This window comes from Tinamus guttatus, unplaced genomic scaffold, assembly GCF_059628265.1.
Source record: "Tinamus guttatus ecotype Peru unplaced genomic scaffold, ASM5962826v1 Tinamus_guttatus_pri_ptg000083l, whole genome shotgun sequence".
NCBI lineage: Eukaryota > Metazoa > Chordata > Aves > Tinamiformes > Tinamidae > Tinamus > Tinamus guttatus.
Window position 1 is genome coordinate 121,222 of NW_028288617.1, and position 20,534 is coordinate 141,755.

Genomic DNA, 20,534 nt, shown 5'->3' on the forward strand with positions numbered 1-20,534 from the left:
TTATCTCTCGTATATCCGGACTCTGTAGTTCATGGGCTCATAGTTCATTGCAATTGCACACACATATCCAATTTCTCTTGCTGCATGTGTTTACATAGCGGCATTTGAGTTGGGCTCCCAATATACCTCTCTTTGTAGCTGGGGCAGCTGCAGCTTGACTACATGGGCCTTCGGTAGTTCTCATATTTTGCTGTTTTCCCTCTCCAGACTTTAAGCATCCTTCGCTGGTTCTGGAGTTTGACTGGTGTTAGTGGCATGGCAGGTCATCGCCTAACTGCTTCCCTGATGATAGCCCCTTTTCCCCCTTGAATCTAGTTTAAAGCCTTCTTGATGAACTCTACTAGTTCATGACCAAGGACCCTCTTCCTCCTTTGGAAAGGATGAATCCCATTTGATGTCATCATGGTTGGTGCCATGTGAAGGGTCAATCATTCAGGTGGCTAATCAGTGCTAGCAAACCCACTACATTTACATTAAAGTAAGGAGTACCAACTAGAATTACACATGACTTGTTGTGAAATTCATTAATGGCTGGATATGGAGCCCATAAAAGGCTCTGAATCACATTTGAAACCCAGTTTACAAGCCTTCCTTTTCTTCCCCTGCTCCCATGAATTTGTCTTTATGCATTTTTGGAGAGAAATGTTAAAGATTTTCCAAGGCAGCACATCAAGAATTTATATGTACACAGGTTTTCTGCCAGGTTTTCTCTTCAGGCCTATGTAAATGCATTGATGATTATATATTTATTTAGGACACATCTATACCACAAATTAAGCACAGTACAGTGTAGTGTGGATGCATTGAGTCACTTTCCAGAGCACACTAAATGCATTAAGTCTATCACGTGCTGGAAATAATAATGTCTTCCTCTCTCTAAGTAGTATCTATTAGCCTGAGCACTAAGCACTGCAACCAGCTAATGTAGATGGAACAGTAATTAAGAGTGTGCGTCTGTGTGCACTACACAGCGCAACTTGCTCCCATTACTGCTCTAACTTCTTATAAGAACGACCTTTAGTGCAAAAGCAGCATTAGGCTAAAAAGAGACCTGCACTAAATAACATACAAAATTTAACAAACAATTATGCAGCAAAGAATAAACTTTTAGTTACTTTCTACCCATCCTTAGAATACAGTGGGAACTCTATCGCTTTATAAAACATACCTAGTAGTAGTCTGCCAAAGCAAATAGGAAACTTCCTCCAGATTTTGAATTCTTGACTTTCTTAGGTTAATCAGGGAATTCTCTTTGTTATAACATCAGAAAATTATTATTTCTGTATGTAATTTTACAGAATGTAGAGTATAAGTTATTACAGAATTAAAGCAGGTTTCAATTTGCAGGTCTAGAGGAGGGTTCTCAGTTCTGGGCAAAGAAATCTGCAGGAATCCAGCTTGATAGATGTAGAAATGTTTTTAAAAGAAAACTTGAAATTTATGAGTATGTATGTATCCTTGTATTTCCAACTACAAATGCAACAGCTACCCTGCAACTGACTGTTTTTGCATCTGCGCAGAGAAAGGAGCAAGATGAGAAAAATAACTGCAATTCAGAAGATGACATGACCACTTAAATTCAGTTTAAAATTCATGTCCTCAATTCTTGGAAGTCTAAAACATGGACATTTGAAATGCAAATTACCCTGCCATTTGAACAGGACTCACTAGAAACATTTTTGAGCAATTGGCTCTACGTATGTTCCAAAGAAGGCGTAAGAGCAAAGAGTGCTTTTTAACTTTGTTTTTGATTATCAAGTTTGTTTACACATTCACCACATAATTCAGCAGTGTTTCAATCTTTGTGAAAAGATTCCACAGGATTCTTATAATCCTCCATAATCCTTGAAAGGCCTACTCTTATTTACTAACTCTGATGTTATGATTTGGAAGTAGTTCATAAAAATGCTGATAAAATAGTTCTTGGTGCAGCACAAGTGTATAAAGTAAAATGTAATAGGAGCAGTAATTTATTTTGCTGTTGCAAATACTGTTGCTAATAGACCAGATCAAATTTTATCTCATTACCAAAAAGAAAATATAAAACAAATGTCATTTTGTAGCACATCAGGATTTGTTAATGGCCTGCTTTTGCTCTCAATATTACTGCCTCTATAAATAATTGAACACCAATTCTGTATTGGACTTAATGGAGTCTACATAGCTGTAAATCCTGGTCAGGTACATTAAAAAAAGTCCTACAAGTATAACTAGGAAAAGAACAGAGATGATCCTATTTATTTAAAATCCACATCTGGTAACATTTGAGGAGGTTTTTAAAAACATGTTGTGAAAATGTTTCTTTTGATCTTGGTTCAGTGATGGTGGGTTTGTGCTTTTTTCACAGTAAGACATCAAGTAAGATAATTGACATTCCAAGCATCTCTCCAGCTGAGAATCCTTCTGCTTTAAAATACAGCTGTGCAGCATCTCAAAATTATGTCAGTCAGCCTATGTTATTAAGGTTCTTTTGGAAGACAGTTTTTATATTTGATATTATTTCCACCAGCTTCAACTTTTGTCATCATGCAGGGAAAGAGTGTTTCAGGTGCACAGGGGAAAAACACCACTGTGACAGCAGTCTGGCAAGTCCTTTAGCATCATCGCTGACTCTTTCTTTCTTCCCAGCAGGACAGGATTTTTTTGTGTGATGAAATGTGGGCTCCCATTCCCAAAAGGAGATGGCTCTGTCCAAACTGCTGGCCGATACAGACAGCTTTAATCGTTGGCAGTTCCCAAGATGTGCCACCCAGACCAAAAGCTGGGACCCTTCTAACAGTCTGCCAGTAGAGATTAACAGTGTGCAGCACTTTGAAACGCCTTGATATTCTTTACCATATCATAGCAGGTATGGCCTCACAAATCCCACCCCACTGCCACCCCGAAATCTGTTTCCACCAGCCAGGTTCCAAACCCCAGTTTATGTTTATTTTAAGCACCACCAAAAATAAACACAAAACCCAACAAAACTTTAACAAAATCATAAATGTTTGTTCTGTGGAGCAGTTGCTGGCTAACACCACATCTGAATCTATTCCAGTAGCACTGATATCGGAGACTTTCTCTGACCTTGGAAAGTAGTAAAATATCAGAATGGAAAGCAGTAAGGGCAATACGAACCTGTTCAAACTTTGTGGCCACAATGTGCATGCATTTCTAAGGTTGTTGGGCCTCATAGTCATTTCCTATAATAAGCCTTTCCACTATTCTGGTAAAGCTGCTTTAAGACAGTTAAAAATGTACTTTGTGCAAATGTACACGTTTCTTTCCAATTCTTAAGCTTGGCAGAAGAAGTTCCATTTCTTGAGACTTACTGGGACAGTGCAAAATGGTTTCAAGCTCAGTAAGACCCAGTCTAAATTGCTTTACTTTGTCATTAACTTCCTGGGCACACACTCAGAATCTAGGTTTATTTTGAAGTCACAGAACTGCCACAGGTTTAGTATTATATTATCTCTTTAAGTTGAGCTCTAAACAAAATATTAGTTGTTATACTGCTTCAAGCAATAACTATTTCCAGGGAAATTACCTGAATGAAAACATTTACCTTATTCCTTTTATTATTCATACATTTTTATTATTCACATCCTCCTGTGGGTTTGCTTACACAAGCACAGCTGTACATAGCTGATTTGTGGCTCTTTCTTTTGGGATTGATTTGTCAATTTTATCCAATCTTTTAAATTGGAAAGAAACAATAAAAATAAGTAGAGAATAGCTATTACATCTGCAAATTCAAAGACAGCTCACTTAGGGAATTATGGCAAAGAGCTGAAATAACAAAGTCCTTCCTATATCCCAATGCTGAATTAACCACAGGAGAGAACTGGATTATGTGTGTACATACAAGTGTCTTGCTTGTTAATAACTTTTCTTTGAATAAACCCACTGATATTTTCACCCCACCGCACAGAGTACAACATGCACTTTCAACTTCAGGTGATTAAATACCATCCTCGTGGGCTACAACACAGCCTCAGTATTACTTCAGGTACTTTGACCCGTTTGGATGTGGGAAGGGAACTAGCCAGAAGATTGTGAGCCAGTCTGGGCTCTTGGCCTCTGACGCAAGGGCTGTTCCTTGGTCTTATTTTTCTTTGGTATAGACATGGCCAGTGAGACTCCAGGAGCGATTAATCTTGGTTCATGGAAACTGCCTGCAAAGTAAGGAGAATGCTGTCTGAGGTTAAATTGCAGTGCTGTGAATATCTGTGTTTTAAGCATGTCTTCACCACCCTTTAAGAAGGTACAACCACTTAGTTTCTCATTTTCTATGAAAAAAATGTAGTTTGAAATGCCAGCATTAGTTGGGAAAGCATTAAAATCCTGTGTGATGGACTAACCTAGAAACCAGCACTCACCAAAATCCTCTTGGTGATGGGGAAGATCTCTCCAGAAGCAGATTATCTGCATTAAAAAAAAATATATATTGCCTCTATAGAGCTGTGCAATCACATGCAATATTACACTGAAGTAAAACAAATCACACTGTTGCATATGGTAAATAAAAACAACGTAAACCTATGTAGGTGAGCAGCCTAAGATAGCACTTCTAGACAGGCTGGTACAACAGTGATAGTGGTCTAAGAGTAGACCATTTGGCACTTCCAAAGCTTGTCAAACTGTACTGAAAATATCTAGGCACTTTAACATATGCAATAAGGACCAAAAATAAAACAAGCCATGGTGTCTAGCAGCTGGTATTTCATATATAAGTAAAAACAACTGAACTAAAATGCTAACTATTGACATAATGTGAGACAAAATACGTCCTCGGGCCAGATGGAGAGTGCAAACCTGCCTAGTTCTGCTGAGGTGAGTGATTTTGTGCTGATTTATCCCAGCCAATGTGCTGAGCCTGACATATCATCCACAGAACTGAGAGGGAGTGGCTACAAGATGCTTCCATGGGGAATCACAGAACGGTTGAGGTTGGAAGGGACGTCTTGAGATCATCTAGGCCAACCCTTCTGCTCAAGCAGGGACACCTAGACTGAAGGCGCTTATATTGCCCATACCACAGCAGCTCCTTTCTATGAAGCTCAGATAAGCTGGAGCTGGTGTTGAACACTTCTCAGGCTAGCAAAAATGTTACCAGGAGGTGGCACCCAGATGGATGTTGCGCCAGAGAGCTCAGCAGCAGGGTACCGAGGAAAGCTGTGAGGGTGCTTGGAGGAGGGAACTCGGCTTCTAACACTATTAGACATACTGGCGTGACTGTGAGTAGCTAAATTGTAGGTGACTAGTGATATGAACGGCCACAGCAGTGCCATTTCTTGGCAGGGATGATGTGCCTGTCACCCAGTCCCATGGTGGCTCTGCCAGGACTGTGTTCCCACCTCACTCATTCTGAATGTGGTGCAGGCAGGGCACGCTCCGCTTCCAGCCTGCTCTTATGGTGCATCCAACATTTGGACCTGTGCACGCAACTCTGCAGAAATCTGCTGAGAAAAAATAAGGGAAAAGACCAGAAGTAAAATCTCTTCAGAAAATGAGTCAAGTTAAATGATGTTCAGGAAGCATCTGGGATGGCACACTGGCACAGTAACTGAAGCCATATGATCTCCTGCCTCTCCATTTTAATACTTGCAGTTTGGAGGCCTCCATGGGCAGAGACTTCTCTTATAGCACAGTCAGATCCTTAAATGTGAGGCACAGCAAGTCCCCAAGCACTGTTGGAGCTTTGATAGTCATTTCAATTTATTTGGTCTGGTTTGATGTATCTTATTTCTATATGTCTTTATATAAGCATATCTGGCCTCAGTGGTCCCCACTGTGTCTGTTCATTCCTGCTTCCAAAGTGCATCGTGTTACTCTTTTCTCATCCTTGTTTCACTACAAATCAGAATGCTGGAATAATTTGGGTTAAAATATTTGTGCAAAAGAATATACTTGGCATGTATTATTTTTAGCCTGCATGATTTGATCAGTGTAATTCATATTGTTATTACATAAACATGTGGACTGCCTTATCTGAAAGGGCAGAAAATAACTCCATAGTAGCAAAGCTAAATGGTCAGCAATGAGAACTTCTTCAGCCAGTTTTGTACCTCAAGAAAAATTGAAACAGATCAATTATTTGGCATGTTTTTGCAATAGAAGAGGAAAGGTCTTGTGTCTGTTTTCCCATTGGCCCCACTATATCATCAGATTGTTGTCCTAGACTGCTGCTCTTGATAGGCTAGATAGATAGTTAAGGTTTTCACCAGCAGGATTTTTCCCACTTACAAAATTAAACATCTCTCTTTTCCAGTAATTTCAAAAAAATGATATACCTGTTAATATATATGTACATACTCATGGAAATGTATATACAATGTTATGTATTTACATACATATTTGTACACACATACACGTATTTACATGCACATACAAATCCAGCAGGCAGAGATACATATTACATATAAGGAATATCCTATTCAGCTCTACTTTCTATTAATCATTCTTGATTTTTTTTTCTCTTTTCAAATGTCTTGAAAAGAACCTGCTATTTTGGGGGGGGAGTATTAGCACTATGAGTTCATTTTTTATTCCTCCAGATTTCTTGGGTTATCTACTTAGAATCAGAAATAAAGTGTCAGCATAATTCACATTTTTAAAATTTAATCAACTTACTTTGCAGACAATTAAAGAAAATACCATATAATTTAGACATTAGGGTGAGGTTTGGTAATGCAAAGTAGAGAAATATCAAATCACCCCAGTCCTCTCCCAGTTTATCTGACTTATTTGTCTCACAATTGAAGCAGTGCCTGTATCTTTTCGCTTACAGTTTTGGCATTCTGCAGAAACCTCTTGTAATCTCAGCTTCCTTTCTGAGGTTATGCAGTTTTGCTTCACTAATTTCTACATTGATTCTTGTTAAAAATAATAAAAAAATAAAAATAACAACAACAACAAAAGACAACAGCCACACAAAAAATGTGTAAGACAAGTTATTTGCTTTACTTCTCTTAAGGCTTCTTATAAGGCTTAATGAGTCTATAACCTGAACATCTTTCTCTTTTCTTTTTTTTTTTTTCCTGATTCCCTCAAAACTCTCCCTTTAAACTATTAGCTGGTGAGTTTTTGAGCAATATTCTAGAATTTCAGTGTTAGGACCAGCTGACTCTTCATGTCCAAGTTGTTAGGCGACTTCAGCATGGATGGTAGCAAGAGCACTGACACAGCACTCACAGTGACCTGTGTCCTGCCCGGTACAGCCTGTTTGGAGGTCAGGTCAAACCCAGGATTAGCACTCAGTTTCTGCTCCAAAAGTGCAGATCTTTATTTTCAGAGTATAGAAATCTCTGCCTCGACAGCTGGAGAAACTGATAGGTGAACTGATTCTTTCATCTTTTGATCAATGTCATACATAAGGCTCGATAAATCCGAAGTGGAATATGTAAAGCTATTTCTGCTCTTTTATTCTTTTTTGAAGTCTGATGGCAATAACAAAGTATGCACTGATAGTGCTTATACCTAATCTGGGTTGAATGCAAGAATTCAGTCTGAAAGCATGCAGGAGCACTGAGATGTTCTAATAGAGGAACTATTCAAATAGAGGAACTGCAGAATACAGAGGAAATATCCTGCTTTATGTGGAATGCTTCCAGCTCATCTGGAATTTCTGAATCAAAACTAATTCTAATTAATCCACATACTATTTTTAAAACAATAAGATTATCAGCAACCTTTGTGAGCTGCACCTAGAGGTTTACAATACAAAGAAAAGTATTTGAACATATGTAGCTCAATTTGATAATGGTGAGTGATTTTATCATAGAATCATAGAATCATAGAATGCTTAGGGTTGGAAGGGACCTCTAGAGATCATCTAGTCCAACCCCCCTGCATACGCAGGGACACCTAGAAATATCTGAATCTGAATTATTATCTGAATTATTATCTGAAATTCACAGCTATTGCACGTTAAGGTAATATATTCTGTTTACCCAAGGAATGTTATTACACAGATACCATTTGCCATGTATCTAAAGGATAAATTCTAAATAAAATGCCTGTACATTTTCATCAGATCAGATTAAGTAGGGTGAATAGCTCCTAAGGCTAGATAATAGTGTTTGTTTTATTACTAGTCATCTGTACCATTGATGCCAATATTCTGTAGTATTTCAGATAAGTAACAGCAAGCAGCTGGCAGCAAGCCGGTGATTAAAGTATGTGCTGGTTTTAGACATTTGTTGGGAGAGGTGAGTTTGACTCTTCACCCTTTGAAATGCATTATTGTCTTAAGAATAGAACATTTCCTACAGTTCAAAAACACAGATGAGGTACTGATGAAGAAAACAGCTTATATAAATAAAAATAATGTGGTTTCAATTTATTTGGGGAACACTGAATGATGATGTTAATTGAAGCTGCAATTATTTAATTTCACTGAGAGGATCCAAATCACAAATGGTTAAATGTTTTGTAATTTAAACAGAGCAATTCATCTCCCTTTAAATTGCTTGCAAGTTGATTAAAAAAAAAAGATGCCTAGCAAACACAAAGTGGTTATCAAAACAGGGAAGAAGTACAGGATTAAAAGATTAAAAGAACAAGTTTTATTTTCAAGATCCTTGGAATTATCATTCTCGGTCTGACAAATACGACTCTATAGGCCTGTATAAAGGGATTGCTAGGTTGGACTACTTCATAGTCAAAACACACTGATGATGAATGCTTTGGAATAACATATCTGATAGGGACAGTGCCAAGTCAGTCTGTAAGGGAAGGGTTTTCTTCAGGCAGTCAGCATTTGTTGAACGTCCCTGAGCATGAGGAATTATGTGCACTATAAATACATCTTAAAGAATGTGATGGCTCCAACTCTTCCACGAATGATGGCATTCTTGTTCTCTGTGTCATCTTGTGGCAGTGAATTTCATGTGGGAAGCATTTCCTTTTAGTCTTTTTCTTTCCCTTCCCTTGTTCATATATTCTGAGAAAGGGCAAATGAGAGTCCTCTGAGTCCTCTGAGTTCCCTTCTCTGTATCATGCATTATAATCGGCAGAGGTGATAGAGCTTCCTATTACTACATTTGCCTGGTATTTCCTATTTTAAGACCCTATTTTCAGTTGCTTCTAACCTTTTCAGGCATGAATGTTTCAGGCTACTACAATGCTATCAGTTATACATGCCTGCCTTAAGCTGATTTATTTTGGAAGATTTCAGGCAAAATAGACTAGCTACTTCTGAGAAAGAAGAAAACAAACAAACAAAACTGATTTTTAATGTTAAAAATCCTATAAACTTATTTAGGGAGAAAGCTAAAACCTGGGTCATCTGGCATAGAGCCCTGGAAACTATGGGCTTTCTTTCCATCACAGATATACCTTTTGCCACCGTGGGAAAATCTGTGAAAATTTGGCTATGACATCGGTCTGAAGAATTTCTATTATTTTCATGTTCAGTACAGATCTGGAAACTAATAGGCCCTCTTGCCTTTGAATATCCACTCTCTGACAGCTGCTCTGTGCAACCAGTCAGGTCTCCCTCCCTACAGAGATAGGATGTTATTCGTCTCTTCATAGCTCCTAGTTCACATCGGACAGAGATAGGGATGGGTATCAGAGTGAGGACACTGATGCTGGAAGTGGAAGAAGGGAGAAGAAAGTCCAACCAAGGAGAGAATTAAATGGCTCAAGAGGCTGGGCATAGCGCACATATCAGACACCTCATTTGGGCAGCCCCTGAGGCTGGGTGTGAAAGGCAAGAGTGTGGCAGATATTTATGGATGACATGTCAACCTGGAGACTGGGAGGGAGATCAGAGGGATCACCTGATGGGTCAGAGGCTGGGGTTGTAATCAGAAGTGTGAAAAGCAGAAAATGAGACTGGAACGTGACAGAGACCTGACTATAACAGGGCACTGTGGAGAGGACTGGGCAAAAGCCCATGAAAGGGCTGAAGGGTGGCATCCAGTGAATCCAGCTCTTCCTGAAAGCAGGGGTTGCAGCTGAAGACCTCAGTTTCAGCCATCCTAGGTTTTTAACTGACAGCCGAGAGTCTACTGTTGGAATGTCCCAGTCCCGCTGTGGTGACCCTTGTAAAGCCAGAATCAGCCCAAGAACTGAAAATATATGGAGATCCTGGCACAGGGAACGGATCTGTAGCATTTTGATCTGTTACTCTGTTAACTCAAGTGCTTATCAATGAGGGGATCTAAAGATACATCCTTGCTGACAGTCTGTGTGGGAATTGCTAGCAAAAAAGAAAAAAAAATCTGATCTTTTTTCTTTTTTCATATTTCTTTTTCTAAAACTCAAGAATTGCATGCTGAGTCGCCTATTTTGGAACAATATTGCATAAGCAGATGAAGTGAAAGAATGGAAACCAAGCACTTCAGAGTTAGGAAATACTAGATTCAAGGTTTTCAGTACAAACTGATTTCATCCTCCTTGTGTAAGCTATTACGAAGAATTAGTTACAAAATCAGTTATCATTTTGGCCAAATGTCACCTCCTAAACAGGTCCTAAAACACTTGCTTAAAGTGTTTTAGAGATTAGTAGGGGGAATGTAGTACAAGAACCATGTATTTGCAAGATCTCTGCTCCCTGTTTGCTGGAAAAGCTGGAAAGAATCACAGGGGAGTGCAGGAAGGAAAAGGGTGGTGTTGCAGTTAAGGTAGGTTCAGTGCTGCTGTGAAGAATCACCTTGAGTTCTTGCTTCTCAGCAGGACTCCTATGTAAGATCAGGCACGGTATCTGGCGAAACTTTTACACATGGTCAAAAATGGTATGTTCCATACTTTCTGTGATGTGTAGCTTGAGACCCTTCGGTCTGATTTGCCAAAGCACTGAGCACTGAAAGTTGCCATTTGAGTTAAGATGCACTATATAAAGCTCTGAACAAATAAAGTTCAAAGTCCCTCTAACTGAGTACTCAAAATTCAACTCAAAAATGATTTTTTTTTTACTCTAATAGCTGTGTCTCAGCTTCTTCTTTGCATAATGGAGCTGTAACATTTGCTGGAACCATAACAAAAGTACCAACAATTGGCATCATGGATAGAAAGGAATAATTTTGCCTAGAATGTGTGGTTTGAGCAGCTTGCAGGAGGAAAAACACAGAGTCAAAGCAGTGAGGAAGGAGAACAAAACACAGCAATGAAGAGCTGCTAAAAATGTAAGGCATGCAGAAAAAAAAAAAGCAACATGTAATTACCAATTGTTGGTATGTCTACACCATGAACGTTACTGTAAATCTAGTCAAACAAATGTATCCCTGAGTTAGCTTTATAATAGTTACCTCAGCTACCCAGAGCAGTCTAGTCACAGATCCATAAAACTCAAGGAGGGCTGCAAAGCCTCACTGAGCAGCTGAGGAAATACCAGAGAGATCCTGAGCTCTGCACTGCGGCAACTGTCCTGCTGCAAGGGCTCATGCTAAATGATGTATAGCAGTGACTGCACTGCAGGCATTCTAGGTAAATCTGGGGATCAGACTGAAAACACGGCAGCAGCTGGATTCAGCTTGTTTCTCCTAATTTTTGGGTGTTTGACATTGAGCTCCCAAGGTTATTCTCTTTCTAAAGTTCACTGTCTGTATAAGCATGGTGCTCCTCCATTGCCTCTCTGAAATGAACAGGCTCAGTCTCCTCAATGTGTCATTCGGAAATCTCACCATAATAACATTCACAAGATATTCTTGAATACCCTCAGTTTCTGATCTACCTTTCGAAAGAGAATCACCTAACTTAATAATCCAGAAAGAGCACTGATTTATAGTCCATACATAGCACATTGCTGTATAGGTGTTTGCTGAGCTGCTTTATTCTTCTCCTTCTCTCCTCTTCTTACAAATCCATCCACACAAAAGAATTTAAAGACTATGACAGAATTGAAATAAATTTTTGCATCCCTGAAAAGACCAAGACAAACAGCTGAATCCTTTTTGGCCTGCAAAAGTTCAAGGAAGTAGTAGTTGATTTAAGCGTACTATTCCAGTTCTTCTCCAGGTTAGAGAGACTTGCACTAAAAAATCGGAGTTAAAACAAATGATTGTGAATTTTGAGGCCTTAAGATTACGATGTTTTTATCAGGAGAAAGGGATACTTCTAAGAAGCAGGAAACCAGAAAACTGTCATCTAAACACATTTCAGAAGAGTTTGCCAGTTTCATAAACAGATCATTTGCTTGAGAAGTATCAAAGTAGCGAGTTCATTTAGCTGGAGAGGTAATAGTATCTCCTCTATCATACAATAAATTGCATTTGATCACTTTTCAGAACATATACTTAAACGTGCCGGAGCAGGGGGTTGGACTAGATGATCTCTAGATGTCCCTTCCAACATCAACCATTCTGTGATTCTGTGATTCTGTGTAAGGAGGACAAAATAGGTATTGCACTAGTGTTGCACCTATATCAAAGAACAACTACCTCCATGAAATTTGATAAAATCAGTCAATTAATCTATTCCTAAAATAATCATTTCTAAGGTTGACACTATAGTAGCCAATCTCTCTCAGCACAACATGGAAAAGAGGGTACATTTTGGCAGTGATATCTGTGGTGGTTATTGATTTCTGCAGCGACAGCAGCCCATTTATCTCTGAGATGTGCTCAGAGACACAGGAATCTGAGGTCCGAACAGCTTTAGCTGTCCCTATCACAAGATGATTTGGAATATTTTACATGATACGGCATGCAGGTGCTGGGAATTCAAACTATAACTTCTGCCAGGCTGCCATCAAAATTTCTTCACCTAAGAAGAAGGCAGGGACTGCCTTTCTTCATCTTCTGCAAAAGATAGGAAGGAAAAGCTGTGGCTACAGAGTGTGGTTCAAGAATGCCTCAGAAAAAAAGGCATGGATGGGATTCTCCAGCTGATGGGATTAAAAGATTTACTGGTTTTAGGCAGTAGAGAGGAAGGCAACAGGCAAAACTTGTCTGGCCTATTTTAGATGTCTGTATTGGCATGAGATGTCCCACGCCCTAGAAATGCTTGCTTCTCTCCATTGACTGCAAAGGAAGTCTAGGCACAGAGCTCCAACTCAGGACATTAAGAAGCTGCAGGCATCTGAAGTTAGGTGATACTCACCCTGGAAGACATTGCATCTCCTTCCTCTAATAGGCATGGTGAACAAGAAACGCACTTGCTACAGCACACTATCCGGGCAGTGACCAGACTCCTCACTGCACCCTGCCAGCAAATATGGCAGAGTCGGAAGAGGAAGAGCTTGGTGAGAAGATAGACCTGAGCCCAGCTGAGCAAACACAAGGGAAGAGTTGTGTTGGTCCCTGTGCAAGCAGTGTAAGAAAAGAAAATACTCTGCCTACATAGAATAACTCGGGTCAGAAAGTATCTTTGGAGCTCATGTGGTCCAATCTCCTGCTCAAAGCAGGGCCACTTTCTCTCTGCTTCCATCCTAGATGAGAGTTTTACAAGAATTTAGCTCTGAAGCAGCAACCTATTTTTACTGTGAGATCTAGACATGCCATAAGAATACTGGAGAACAACCAGATTAAAAGGTTTTTCTAAACAGATCCTGGCTTTATGTCTCACTCCACATTAGGTCTACCTAAGCTACAGTGGGAAGAAAAAAAAAGGACTATTTTCTGTCTATATATTATCTCAGAAAAAAACTCCAGTTAGAAAATATTTTTAAATCTTACCTGTGTTCGTATTTGTATTTTCTGCCTCTAAAACTAGTGTGCCACAGTTTGTAACTGATCACACAACAAAATCTGTATTGTTCAGCATGTCACCGTTATGATTTTCAGGCACCAGCAACATTATTTCTTAGCTTGATCAAGAACATGTATTTGGAATGGCTGAAAGATAAGAATACTCTGTAACACAGAATGAATAGTAATTATAACTGGGAGTAAATGAGGAAGTGAAAATATAATAATTGTCCTCTTCTGTTCATGATTAAAAATGAAGCCTTTCTCGAAAGATATTTGAAATAAGATATAAGAAGATAATAAGATGTAAAAATAAGATATAAGTCCATTGAACCTATTTGAACAAAAAATTGAAAAACAAATATTCTCTAAACAATCTAAGACCTCAGTTAGAGCACCACAGGAACATTAATTTGAATGTAAAGCATTCACCCTGTCAATCCAGAAGCGCTAAATGACAACTCACAGAGTTGTAAAGTGTTACATAGCCATATAAAAGCTGTGAAGAGCCATTATAGCTTAATTAATGTTCTCCTAAAGTGGATGGACAATTCACGGCCTTAACATTAAGTACACTTTTAAGACTTATGGTTCTGAAGAATAGAGACTCACTATTTCTATGAAATGTTTCTAGTGCATAGAGAAGACAGAGGCTCAGTTGAGCTTTATAAGGGATAAGATATGAAGAAGTGAGCAAGATGTTTAAACTACGAGACATTTACAGAGAAAGATCACTGAGTCTTGAGTATCTGAGGTACAGATCATGTGGAACTGAAGGTAGGGTAATGCTTATGAAAGCAGAAAAATAGCTATGAAATTTCTACTTGTGAAGGAAAGAAATAGAACATTTTTTGGATATAGCAACACCAACAGATAGAAACATGGACAGAAAAGATATTGGAAGTCCTAAGATTCAAAAAGGAGTTAAGTCAAAAAACTGATAGCATTACTAAGTCTATACCTCTCTAGCTACTAAAACTAGTAAGATTAGAGACAAGCAACAAGATATGTTGTAAACTAATGAAGGCAGCCTGAGTAACAAAGAGGCAGAATTGTATTTATTGATGTAAATGACAAAGCAAGGTGTACAAGACAAAAAGGGCGAAAAAGAGTATGGTAGAATGAAACAGAATGCATGACTGGAATTGGTGTCAGAATGAGTAAGAAAGACACATAGTCACATGCTTTTCAGTGTTGGGTCCTATGTAAATACTTGTAAAAATTCATCCTTACTACAAGAACTATGAAAGGTCAATACTGGAAAAATAATGTATATACATGGGAGAGTACAGGCTGATAAGTTCACTACATTATCTAAAAGACAATCATGTCACAGGAAAAGAAGGAATGCAAAAAGCAAACTGAGAGTCATCATCCCTGAAGAGAGACAGAAAAGGGGATTAAAAATAAAGAACTTCCTATAAATAGGAAAGTGAGAAAATTAATAAGCCTCCTATGCTTCTGAGGACAACCCAAAAGAAAATCACATCCTCACTTTCTGAGTTCTCCTCTGAAAGCACAAGCAAATTAGCTCTTTCAAGTTTTTTCAGGCACTCACATACTTTAGCTGAGCTCCGATGCCCTTCAGGGTAGATCAGTGTTGGTACTGGATGAATCTAATCTTACTTTTTCTGTATGGTACTTTTAATGTCTACACGAAACCAAAGGGAGACATCAAAAGACCTGTCCGCTCTATCCAGCACTGCAGTGATCCAGCGCATAAATACATGTCCCCAGTACTGAAAAAAACAAGTGCATTTAGATATACTGTTAACCTGTCCTTCTCTTAAATAATCTCTCATTTGCTAGGTTGACCATTTTTTTAGTTTGCAGTGAAGCAGAACAGGTGCCAAGAGAAAGATTTAGACTTTAGTCTAACTATAAACAAAGGTTAGAATGAAGTTTATTTAGATATACTGAGTGAAACTAGGGAATAAAGCCAAACTATTACAGATCAGGGATTTAGAAATGCTTTATATATGCTTATACACACACACACCCATGGAATCATAAATCATTCCAATATTGGTAAGGCTCAAATGAAAATTCAGGACCTAAGATTGACAGACTGTGAAAGCAAATGTATTTTGGGATTTTTTTTCTGCATGATTTGGAGGAGTGACATTACATGTCTGAAATGGTGATTAAAATAAAAAGTTAAAAGAAAAAAATCATTGCAGCCAATGTGTGTATTTTAAGAGGAATATAATTCACCAATAATCAAAGGATGTCTGATATATTATAAGAGATGTATCTTTATTAATCTCAGAATATTCATGCTGTTCTGCTTCTAACCCTTCCTCTAATCTCTCTTGCAAGTCTTTAAGTAAATTGATTATAACTATCATTTAGTCAGGGGAAGTCAGATTTTTTTCTAATCTAGTAATTTTAATTATGGCTAATTCATTGAACACAACAATAACAAATTTACTACCACATATGCAGCACATAAGCATTAGGTGTTGACAAATTTCTAGTTATCACCTTACTATTTAGTATTTTAGATGGGATGACATGAGGACACAGAAAAGACAGAGATGCCTCGAGTGCTTTCCATACAGGAGACTGGCCTCCTGCCTGGGGAGTTAAATCATAATTAGGCTGGCGCTTGGATCTTGCAAGAAATCTCTAATTGCATTTTGATCAGCCTCAATAGAGAAGATTAATGCAGCCCTTAGCGTTTTAGCAGTGACAAGATTTCCTTGGGCTGGCAAATCATGTCATTCTGTTTTGGAATATGTTTTATTATGTTAGAAAGATACTGTAAGCCCAGTCCCTCCAATCTAATGGAAAGTTATGGCAGATTTATGTCAAAGTTCCTAAAATAATGTTCTTTCCCAAGTGAGGAAGGTCATTGTTGCGGAATAAATCATAACCATGTTTTATGTTATCTCATAATGATAACCTTAATTCAACTTTGAACTAGTCAGCCTCAGATTAGTAGGACAAGGTATGTAAAATCTTTTTGAATTTGCTGCCTAATTTATGACAGAGGATTAAAAAAACTCTCTGCAGCTGGAAGGTTGCTTTATAGAATTGATAATAAAATACCTGTGCTTTTCTTATCCCTGAAGATGGAGACAGGTAACATTTGCTAAGACCTCCAGATCCAACTTAATGACAGACCTTTCATATCACATAAACCAGACCTGCTATAAATTGCTAGAGTGGTTTCTGTTGTGTTTTTTGCCCTGAGCTGCCTAGCACTCTCCTGGATAAATCCCAAGCACCCTGATGGAGTTAGGACAAGCCCTTCCCAAAGGCAGTTGTGATATGGCCACCCTGTCTGAAAGGGGGAAAAGAGTTTCATGGTTTTGTTCCTGTTTGTATCAATGCCAGAAAAAATGTGCCAGGAACTTTTAATGGAGCACAGAGAGAGACTAGGGTTCAGGCGGCAGGAGGGCAGCCCCTGTTCTTCTGACCTTGAAGTAATTTAGTTGTCCTGCTCCATAATCTACAAAGAGTGGTGGTCAGAATTGGGGTTTTTGTGCTCTTAACGAAAGATTGTTTTAGGGTGGGAAAATAACAGTTCAAAATGGCAGATTTTAGCTCATCTGCAGTGTGTCTATATCCACATCAGAAGGCAGTGCAGAGCAGCCGAGTGTAGGCAGTGTCTCTTCAGAAGTGTCCCTGCCCTGAAGCTGCTGCCCATGCCCACAACCCCCTCCGAAGTGCACCCTGTCCTGCATGGAGATCCTCCTTCCCAGAGCGCACCTCCAGCTGTGTCCCCAGCAGTACCTTGTGCCTCCTCTGTTTGGAAGATGCTTTTCCCAAGCATCTCTTCACATTTCTCATTACATGTCCATTTTTTTGCGTGTGTGTGTCTCCCTCTCCCAAGTAGCTACCACCTCTTCTCTTCTCAACAAGCTTTGAGCATCTGCGCCATGTGCTCCTCTCACTGCGCGAAGCTTTGGCAGTGGGTCATTTCCATCCATTCTAGAGTTGACTATGATGGGCACAGGACAGCCCATGGCCTCCTCCACATGGGCCCTTGCCACCCAAATCCTACCACTTGTGCCCAGTACAACCATCTGGAGCACAAATTCCACCTAGTTTCCACTGAAAGACCATTCATGTGCTCCAAACACACCCTACAGTCCTAAGAAAAGCAGAGAGAGTTAGGAGATTTGTTGCAAAAAGTGCTTCCTGACATGTACTAAAACGTCAATGCAGATATACCCCGAGGCAGGTTTTAAAAGAGTTAAAACATCCCTTTTGTTACCACATACCAGCAAACTTCTCATGCTTCTCCTTCCAGCCCTCCCCAAGGGCTCCCTGTCCCTGCTGCTCTTCACAGCTGCGAAGCAGAACTAAAGTGTCCTGACACTCTGTTAAATAACATTATGTCCTCAACCATGCAATAACACCCAGGGGAAAATAAGTGTATATTCTTGTAGTCAAATGTTGTGATGAAAAGATATACAGGGATTTTTTTTTTTAGCATTTGGTACAGATGCTCTGATTCTTCCTAAGCAGAAGACTGTCTGCGATTCTGGGGATATTCCTATCTGGGGATAGTCTTTTGGCACATCTGTTTGCACTATCTCCAGGAGGGTTGGGATGCACCTGGCACGAGCTGCGCTCATGGTTTCCTCCAGCCTTTACTGCTGCCTATGCACTGAAAAGTGGCTTCACACGTTCACCATCCATGTGTGAGTGCAAGAAATGACAAAAAAAAAAAAAAGAAAAAAGAAAAACAGTATGCGGCAAATCACACACCTGGTAGCCTCACACTGTAGTCCACATGCATTTATTTAGCCCAGAATCTGCTGCAGTTTCCTGGAGTGAATCATCAAGAAATACTGCATTTCTGCAGTATCCTGAAGGGTATACAGAACCTTTTTGCTTACTATAAAACCTATAAAATCCAATTCTATCGTGTCCTTACTCATTTTTCCTCTTCTGAGGAAAAAAATCAGAGGTTTAACTGGGTATCATTTATGTTACTATTATTGCAGTTCATCTGGGATTTCTTCAGCATTTTATTAATCTTCAAATTACCTTACTGCAAAATGTGCTTAATAATTGATGTGTCCATATGCATGTCCAGATGTAGGCATTGGTCATCATGGTTTGTGGCAGCTAGTAACCCATCCCCTCCTTATGGCCTTTTGGATCAATTTCCAGATTTATCTTCGGTTCCCGAGAGATTAAAACTATTTGACTGCAGAACAAGCTTTAGCTGATGACTTCAGATGTCCTTAATAATATCTAGTTCTCTTTGTGAACCCTTGTATTTCTGTGTGACATGAGGTAGAGAGAAAATAATGGCCAGACGGAAATCCAGAAGAAGTGGAGTGAGTGCAAAGGACAAGATAATACAAACAGATTTACTCCAAAGAGAAGGAAAGGAGGATGTTGGTAAGACAAAAAAAACAAGGCATAAGGACCATGAAGGGAAAAACAAAGAAGGGGAAAGAATGAATCAGGAACAAGTAGAAGGATCAGGTTTACACAAAAGAAACGAGAGAAGAAAAGGTACCAACAATTTTAGGGAATTAATTTTTAATATGAAGTTCTGTTGTCCATGTAAAGACACAATATGTTTCAGTGACACAAGCCAAACATACACAACTGCCACCTTCTAAATTTATTCTGGCATTCTCTGCATGTATGGGTGTTCCCCTTGACTACCAAACCACAAGAATCTAAGCATTGCATCGAGGAGTAAACAACACCCTTATTATAATTACATATATAATACATAATATATGCACTGTCCTATATTGTATATATTATATAATGTATAGTATACATATTGTAAAGAGTAGATCATATATATTTTAAAAATAATTATAGTTGTAACTCTCATTAAATTATATTTATTGAAATAAAAACTGGCTGCTTGTGACCATTAGTACCTTTACTTAATTTCTAGATTGCATTTACTCAGTAATTTTTTTTTCCTGGAAAGAGTTTACACAGTTCATTCAAATGAGTGTTTATTTTCAATGTTTACTAAGTGACAAATAACATAGAAGATTTTTTCAGACAGATTAATAAAAAGAAGCTTCTTTGGGAAAGAGAGTGATAAATGACACTGTGCATAAGTGAAAGATGAGCTGACAAAGCTCAGAATGACAGTGGTTCTTTTTAATGTCTTTGCATATCCTTCTTTAAGCACAGCTCTGGATCAGGCTATTTTTCTTTTCAAGTTGAAATCAGAGATCTATTGAGATGATACATATTCTGCCTACATGAAAAAGCATTTGTGGTTATGGCATATTCAGCAGGGATCTCTTTCTGCAACACTAAAGCTATTCTCTCTTCCAGAAAGACTTATTTGGAAGTTAAATAGTAATAAAGTGAAATCATGATGCAGTCTGGGACTATAATAGAGTTCTTGCTTGTGCCTTTTAAAAAATATATATTTAAACTTGTGGAAACAATATCATTTAAAGTCATTTTCCTATTATGACCAGAAGGGAATGACTTGTGAAAGAGATTGATTCAGTAGTTTCAAACAATCAAGACATGACTAGGTTGGCTTTGAAGCTCAAAAGGGGTATTTGCTAAGTGGAAGATATACTTGATACTTGGTGCCTGCACAATAGGAGAGTGTAAGGGGGCATTTCTTCCTTTTGAATTTCTTGCTCAGTCTCTTGCCTTGGCTAGCACCATGTGTACCTACTTCACCCACAAGGGCAGGTCATGGCACAAACAACCTTGTATCAGGTGTTAGGGGTGGCTATAGAAACAGGAGATACTTCTTGGAGAGCAGGGTCCAAAGTAGGGCGGGACACTGAACAATTCTGATCCCATCAGCTCGAGAAACCTGGATTCCAAGGACTGGGAGACCCCTTGGATGAAGCTGGGGGCAAGCTGAGACTCACCTGAGTATCAGCTATGCTGCGCAGGTGCCGGTAGCTGTCAAGGACCTGGGGGATTAACTCAGCTGTCCTGTCCATGACTGGCTGA